The 7814-nt window shown below is 46.8% G+C and overlaps 1 non-coding gene across 1 annotated transcript; it reads left to right on the top strand.

The window, feature by feature from the left end:
- Positions 1-5442: 5442 nt before the first annotated feature.
- Positions 5443-5515, top strand: TRNAG-UCC (transfer RNA glycine (anticodon UCC)). The gene has a single exon. It is a non-coding gene; the product is annotated as a tRNA-Gly (tRNA).
- The last annotated feature ends 2299 nt before the right edge of the window (positions 5516-7814 follow it).

Below are 7814 nucleotides of genomic sequence, written 5' to 3' on the forward strand. Positions count from 1 at the left end.
GCTGTAAGAGCCCACAGGTCGTGATGTAAATCAAGCCTGTGGTCCTGGGTGGCTGGACATGTGGTGCTGTGACAAGAGACCTAGGCTGGCTGTTGGGAGACCCCGGGCTCGAGGCTTCCTTCTGCCAGCAGTGTGACTCAGGGCTAACTATTTCCCTTCTCTGGGATAGAGTTTCCCCTTGCTTTAAAATGAGAAGGGACCACATTCAGTGATCTCTAAGGTATTTCGTGAGTTTAGACTGATTTGTTTGATTACTTAAGAAGAAAGCAAATAAATCATTTGTTAGCTGCTTAAGAATCTGTGCTTTTTTTAGATGACATGACTGCAAAAGAACCAAATGAGTTAGTTGTACAATTATGATGATGCTTGTTTCACATCACCACTGCCAGAAAGTATGGGAGTGAAAGTATGAGTGTACTCATATGTATACTCAGGAAGTATGAGTATACTCACTCGTACCACCAGTGACTTTGCCAGAAAGCATAGGGACGGGTTCCCCTGGTGGTCCCATAGTGAAGAATCTGCCTGCCAATGCAGGGGACACGGGTTCGATCCCTGGTCCGGGAAGATCCACATAATATGGAGCAACTAAGCCCATGTACCACAACTACAGAAGTCCCTGCACGGAGAGCTCCACAACAAGAGAAGCCCACTTACTTCAACTAGAGAAAGCCCCTGTTCACTGCAATGAGAGAAAGCCTGTCTGCAGCAACGAAGACCCAGCACAGCCCCCAAACAAATAAATCTTTTAAAAAGGCATAAGGATGGATCCAAAGAGGTTACCCTGGGATACCCAAACCAGGTTTCTGGGTTCAGACACAAATGTTTGCTGCCTGAGGACAAGGCTCCATCCAAGTCTCCTTGAGAAATGTTATGTAGCTTTTACTCATCTTTCCAGTAGATAAGTTCTCTACCTGTTCATCTCTCCTCCCCTTTCCTGAAGGTTCATCATCTACCCAGGAGATTTGTGGATCAACTACTTGATATGTAAACCCATGCATATACACATTTGTTGGGGAGAGTTGAGTGGTCTTCTAATGAAATTCTCCAATGAGGGCACCTTGAGACCCCCTTCTTCAGCATTCCAAGCTCTCTAACCATGCTCCCAGCTTGAGTCCACCGGGGAATGAAAAGGAATTAACCCAATGGATAGGATCATTGAGACCCTTTAGAAAAGTTCCAGAGGGTCTTTGCTTTTTTATTCCTTTGTCTCTTCCCCCAGCACTAAGGGGGAAATGGCCCAGATCCTATACCTCATAGCATTTCAGCCACAGGGCTCTGGGGAGTAGATTTGAGTTGGTCCAAACTCCTACTTAAGCGTTAAGGAAAGGGCTTTGTTTGACTGAAGCTTCTGAAAAGCAAAAACACTTTTTTTTTTTTTTTTTCAATCTTAGGACGGAAAATCCCAACAGAATTTATCAGCCCTGTCCCTGTCTCATAAGAGGACTTCTATAGAGAGGCAGCTTCAGAAGCAGCAAGGTCTTAGGCAGAAATCAGGTAGAATGCCACTGTCTCTTTCTGAAATTCATCTCTTGTCGATTTTTCATATAACCTAGTCCAACAAATGTCTGCTTTGTCATCATCAACTCCTTCTTGACATTTTTGTAAATGGTAAAACTTTATGATAATCGTTAGTCACTAGACACATGGAGTTCACTTTTTCTGTGGATCCTTGCTGCCTCCAAAGGGCTACATCTGCAGTTGCTTTAGCTTTGCCCTGGGTTTGCTTTCGCGTCTGACTAGAGTAACTCTGGGGGTGTGAAGTAAAGAGAGAGAGGGCGGAGCTCTGCTGAGTCCTGATTGGCTGAAACCTGGCTGCGCTTTGGAGGGCAAATGTCCATCAGCCTCACATTCAAGGCAGCTCATTGTGGGGTGACAGCTCCAGAAGGGAACTAAAGCTGTGCTTAATTTATCTTTTACATAGCGTAAAGAAGCTCTTAAAACTGTTCTAAGCACAGAGCCAAAAATGTCTGGTTCAATAGATTCTGCACTTGTTCATTCCGTAAAACACAATGGCTCTTCTTAAAAGAAGACAAAAATATAAAGGATACCTAGATCGTGCAGTCCGTGCAAACTGCCCTTTGTGAATGGCGTGGAGGATGATGCCCGCGAAGGGTGGACGCTCCCCATTCCTGTGCTGGTAGAGCTGGGACCGGGTTTACTAAGGCCTGAGGTCTGCAGTTGCCTTGCACACCTTACAAAGAGTATAGCCTCTGATAGTGAATACAGCTGAGTCTTTATTGAATGACTGAGTTACTTAGAGATAGAATTATGAACATAAATAATCCCTTAAAGGAATTATTGAATTTGGGCTGAAGGTGAACTGACCCCAGGGTTTATTCTGGAAGCTGAGCTTTTAAAGAAAATGCAGACCATTTCTCTGGAGAGTGGAGATGTCTATCATCTTGATTTCTGGCTACTTGAGGGTTTTATTACATTGAAGAGTTGGAATGGGTGCGAATGGGTGGTTGTAGAACTAGAAACACAGGCAAAAGTCAGGTGTAGACATAACTAAGAGTAGCCTTGAAGATGTATAATAGGGGATTTCTCTTGAGCTCCAGTGGTTAAGACTTTGCCTTCGAATGCAGGGAACTAAGATCTCACATGCCCTGTGGCCCAAAAACCAAAACATAAAGCAGAAACAATATTGTAACAAATTCAATAAAGACTTAAAAATAAATGAGAAGAGTGTTAGAATTATAGATTAATTTGCAGGGTAGGCTTACCATAATAACATAAACAATAAAACAAACAAAAAAAGATGTATGATAAACGCAGCCTCCTCTGGCATGGCCCTCTCCCTGCCACCCCATCCTTGGTTGCACTGGGGGGATGTAACATTCAGAAGAATTTACCAGCTGAATATACCACAGCGCCTACCCGAACCCCAAATACAGAAGAGAACTTCCTTCAGAGAAACTAAATAGGAAAGTGCCTCATATCCCATTAGGGTCCTATGTTTCTGAGACAGTTTCTGCATCTTGTTTTTTCTTTCCTTCTGGAACTCTGATTAGAAATGTTAGTCCTCTTTATTCTTTTGTTGTTGTTGCCCTGTGAGGCATGTGGGATCCTAGTTCCCTGACCAGGGATGGAACCACGTCCCTGTGTATTGGAAGCATGGAGTCTCCCAATACAGGGACCGCTAGGAAAGTCCCAGCCCTCTTCATTCTATCCTCCATGTCTCTTAATGTGCGCAAAGGTGATCCTCTGCTCTAGACTCCTACGCAACTTCTACTTTATGCTATGAAGTGGGGTACAGACATCATTTCTTCTGCCATTGCACGTTTTAGTCTTGACTCCCTAACTTGACTGCAAATCCCTTGAGGACAGAAAACCCGTCTTATGTGCCATTTGTATTCCCATAGTGTTTGGCTCAGTGCTTGATACAGTAAGTGCTCAATAAATGCCTTGTTGATACAGGCCCATTTGTTCATGCTCCCCAGCTGTCCCTAGCCTGGGCTGACGCATGTGACCTCACGGGATCCAGATGGGAGCACTGGATCAGGGCACACGCATCCTTTCTCCATCAGCCCTTGGAGGGTACAGTACTCTGCTCCACTGGCCTCAACTGACTTCATTTTTTTTTTTTTTAATATTTATTTGGCTGCGCCGGGTCTTAGTTGTGACACACGGGATATTCGATCTTTGTTGCAGCACGTGGAGCGTTTGGTTGTGGCATGTGAACTCCTAGTTGCAGCATGAGAGTTCTAGTGTTCCTGACCAGGAATCGAACCTGGGCCCCTGCATTGGGAGCATGGAGTCAGCCACTGGACCACCGGGGAAGTCCCAGCTGACTTCCTTTGGCTTGCACCTTTACCTGCACAATCTTTCCAGCCCAGGGAACTTACCTCATGGGAACTCAACCTCTTGTCTCCTCAAGCCAGCTCTGTTTGGCTGCCACCCAGAGTCTTAGAAATACGATCCCCAGGGCACACCTTAAAACTGTGAACAGCTGAGGCCTACTTCTGAACATCAAGTTAGAGTTTGACATGTGACTCTACTGGCTGTGAGACCCTGGGCTCAGAGCCTTAGTTTCCTTATCTGTAAAAAAGGAATGATGTGGGGAAAAATAATAGAGGTAATGAAGATGAAAGTCCTTGTCAAATGTTGGGTACAATTATTGTCTGCAAAGCAACATTAAGTGATGGCTGTAACCATTAGACACAGGAAACAGAAACTAGTCTGTACCGCAGCTTTGGAAAAATAGAGTTAAACTGTATTGTTCAGTCTGTCTTTTAAGATTAGATAGAGTTTAAAAAACTCTATCAATCTGACTTTGATCAAAAAGTGCTGAAAGGAGAAAAACCAGATTTTTTTCTGAGCTGCAAAATAAAAATTTTTAAAAAGAGAATTGAGTGGTCTATTTAAAACTGAGCACCTTGAACCTATTTGAAGCCCCATGTTCCCTTTAAATCACGTTGCTCCCGAGTTAATAGGTAAGATTACAGTCAGGAAGAATAGAGTAACAGGAAATAAGGGAGAGGATTTAAAACATAAAAAGTGTCAGGCTTCAGAACTTCAAGAATGCTGAATTCCATCTCAGGTCCCAGCATCCTGCCCACTAAGCCTTTGGTGAGGCCACTGCCTTTGCGAGGATCATCTTCTCTCACAGGCTTGAAATCAAAGCCACATGCAGATCTTGATGCTCCACCTCGTGCCCTCCTCCAGCTCTGCAAGCCAGTTCCCACTCTCCTTGGGGGCGGGGACACCCGAATCTCAAAGCTTTTGTAAGAAACAAGTTCATCCTTGGACACTTAGACACTCTTATGGGAGCAGAGATAGAAAGAGCGAGGACACTACAATGGATGCCCTTTGCCTTTTTTTTTTTTTAATGAGTCTTTGTTACAGACTTACGCTCATTTCTTCCCAACAAACTAGTGCTCTGGGAACTGAATAGGAGAGATTAAATTCCCATTTTACAGATGAGGACACAGAGACTTGCTGAGTCCCAGTGCTGGTAAGTAACTGATGTGGCATGATAGCTCAGGTTTCCATCTCTTACTCTCCTGGGATTATTTGGAGTGCAGTTGCAGCACCACCACCCATGAAAAAATGATCCTAAGAGCAAGGAGATCCAACCAGTCCATTCTGAAGGAGATCAGCCCTGGGTGTTCTTTGGAAGGAATGATGCTAAAGCTGAAACTCCAGTACTTTGGCCACCTCATGCGAAGAGTTGACTCATTGGAAAAGACTCTGATGCTGGGAGGGATTGGGGGCAGGAGGAGAAGGGGACGACAGAGGATGAGATGGCTGGATGGCATCACTGACTCGATGGACGTGAGTCTGAGTGAACTCCGGGAGTTGGTGATGGACAGGGAGGCCTGGCGTGCTGCGATTCATGGGGTCGAAAAGAGTTGGATACGACTGAGCGACTGATCTGATCTGATAAGAGAAGCAGCTGCAAATCCCATTTCATTGATAGGAACACTGAGGCCCAGGACTCCCTTGGTGGTCCAGTGGTTAAGACTCTGCTCTTCCAAAGCAGGGGGCCTGGGTTCGATCCCTGGGCAGGGGACTAGAATCCATATTCCGCAACTAAGAGTTTGCAGGCCCCACAACTAAGACCTGGTGCAGCAGAATAGATAAATAAATAAATATTTTTAAAAATGCCTGTAAGAGAACCACATGTATATTCCATTTCACTGATAGGAACTGAGGCCTAAGCACTAACTCACGGACCCACCCACAGAGCGTCGTTTTCAAATCTGGATTTTGTGACTTTTTTTCCACCCTCGAAATGGATTTAATGTTATGGATACCAATTCTTCTATAAAGTAGAAACCCATGCTTGATATTTCTGTTAACTAGAAGAGTTAATTAGCAACTGAAATTGTAGCTTTCAGTCACCGAGTTCTCCCCATTCTACAAAGCCCTTTCGAATCCTTTGTCTTATTTGGTCCAGACACTCCAGTGCCCATGGTATCAACTAACCAGGATGTCACCCATCTTCATGGAAACTGGGGATCTATGGTGTTTTCTACAAATGCTCACATTTCACAGACTGAGTGGCTGGAAATAACAGGAATTTATTCTCTCACAGTTCTGGATACCAGAAGTCAGAACTCGTGCTGGTTGGGCACTCTCCTCCTCCCCTGAAAGCTCTAATGGGAGAGTCCTTCCTGGCTTCTTCCAGCTTTTGGTGGCTCCAGCCACTCTTTGGCTCATGGCTGTATCACTCCAGCCTCTGTCTGTGTCTTCCCATGGCCCCTTCTCTGTATGTCTCTTAAGGATGCTTGTCATTGGCTTTAGAGTCCACTCTGATAATGCAGGATGGTCTCGAGATCCTTAACTTAATTTCATCTGCAAAGGCCCATTTTCTATACAAATCCACGTTCACAGATTCTGCCGATTAGCACGTAGGTACATCTTTCGGGAACCACCATTCAAACCCTTGCAGTGGTTTATATGTGTTACACCATCCAATCCTCAAAGGGTGGTTACCCTGTGGGATAAGTAATAGCAGTGTGCTGGTTTTACAGACAAGGAAGCAGGCTGAGAAAGGTCTGTAAGTGTCAGAGTTCTATGGCCAGTCAGATGCAGGGCTGGCATATGAAACCCAGTAGATGACCCAGGCTCTGCCTGCTACTCAGCACATTGCAATTAAAAAAAAAATTATTTTCAGTTGGAGAATAATTGCTTTTCAATATTGTGTTGGTTTCTGCCACACACCAACATGAATCAGCCATAGGTACATATATATCCCCTCCCTCGTGAACCTCCCTTCCACCTCCCATCCCATGCCACCCCCTCTAGGTTGTTATAGAGCACTGACCACCATGAGATTCTGCCTCTTTGTGATGTCTGCCAGAAAATCACTCCTGATAAAGAAACCAGGAATTTGGAAACTGTCCTTGGCAGGTGGCGGTGGTGGTTGTCCTAGAAAGGAGAGACAATTTGGCCACGGAGGCAAGGCTCTGACAAAAGGGAGGACCAGGCCTTGGGGGGGATGATGCTTGTTCTGACAGTGTGAGTGTATGTGTGTGTGTGTGTGTGTGTGTGTGTGTGTTGGTGGCTGGCTGGGCACACACTGCCCTCTGGAGCAGTGAGGTCTCACCCTGGCTTTGGGTGGGTTCCTGGCTTGATCTTTTCCCTGCCATCTGCCACAAGAGCAGGTGTGGATCCGTGGTGCCCTGAGGAAGGGAGGGGGAGCCACGGGGGTCACACGGGGCACTGAAGAAGGACAGCAGCCAGGATGGGTGTCCTGGGGACAGGACACTTCCCAGGAGTCTCTGGATCCCGGGGGCAAAGCCGCCCCCACCCTCCCACACTCACACGGCATGAGACTGGAGCCCTCCGTGCGGCCTTTAGGGGAGGGCCCGGTGGTTCAGGCCCCAGGAGGTTGGAGGAGGTCACCTGGGACGTGGAGGGGCCCCTCTCCTGCGTGGCTGACTGAGGGGACCACCCTTCTGGGAGTGTGGGGAGGACGTGCCCACAGGAGAGGAAGCAGCCCTCGCAGCTGGCCGTCCTGGGGCCGCCGGCAGCTGCAGGGAGCCCGGGAGGATGCCCTTCTCTGCCCTTCTCTTTCCTTGCCCCCTGGGCTATTCTGGGAAGGAGAGGATGTGAGGACTGGAGCTGGGCAGGGAGAGAACTGGCTTTGGTTTTCTCGGCTTCGTCTCCCTGACGTGCTGTCCTCCCATTTTTTACCCTGACTACCACGTTGGCCTCCAAATGGGAAAGTGACCTTCCCAGAGAAAGGTGAGGACGCCCCAAAGAAAGCCTCCCGGGCCCCTGAACCTCTCCTGGCTCCTCTGGGTTCTCACTAAAGGCTGCAGGAGGTCACCTACAACGGGAGTTTTGTGGAAAAGAGAATAAGT

This window comes from Bos grunniens, chromosome 23 (assembly GCF_055505025.1).
Source record: "Bos grunniens cultivar Pamir isolate PY7600 chromosome 23, Bosgru_T2T1.0, whole genome shotgun sequence".
NCBI classification, from domain to species: domain Eukaryota; kingdom Metazoa; phylum Chordata; class Mammalia; order Artiodactyla; family Bovidae; genus Bos; species Bos grunniens.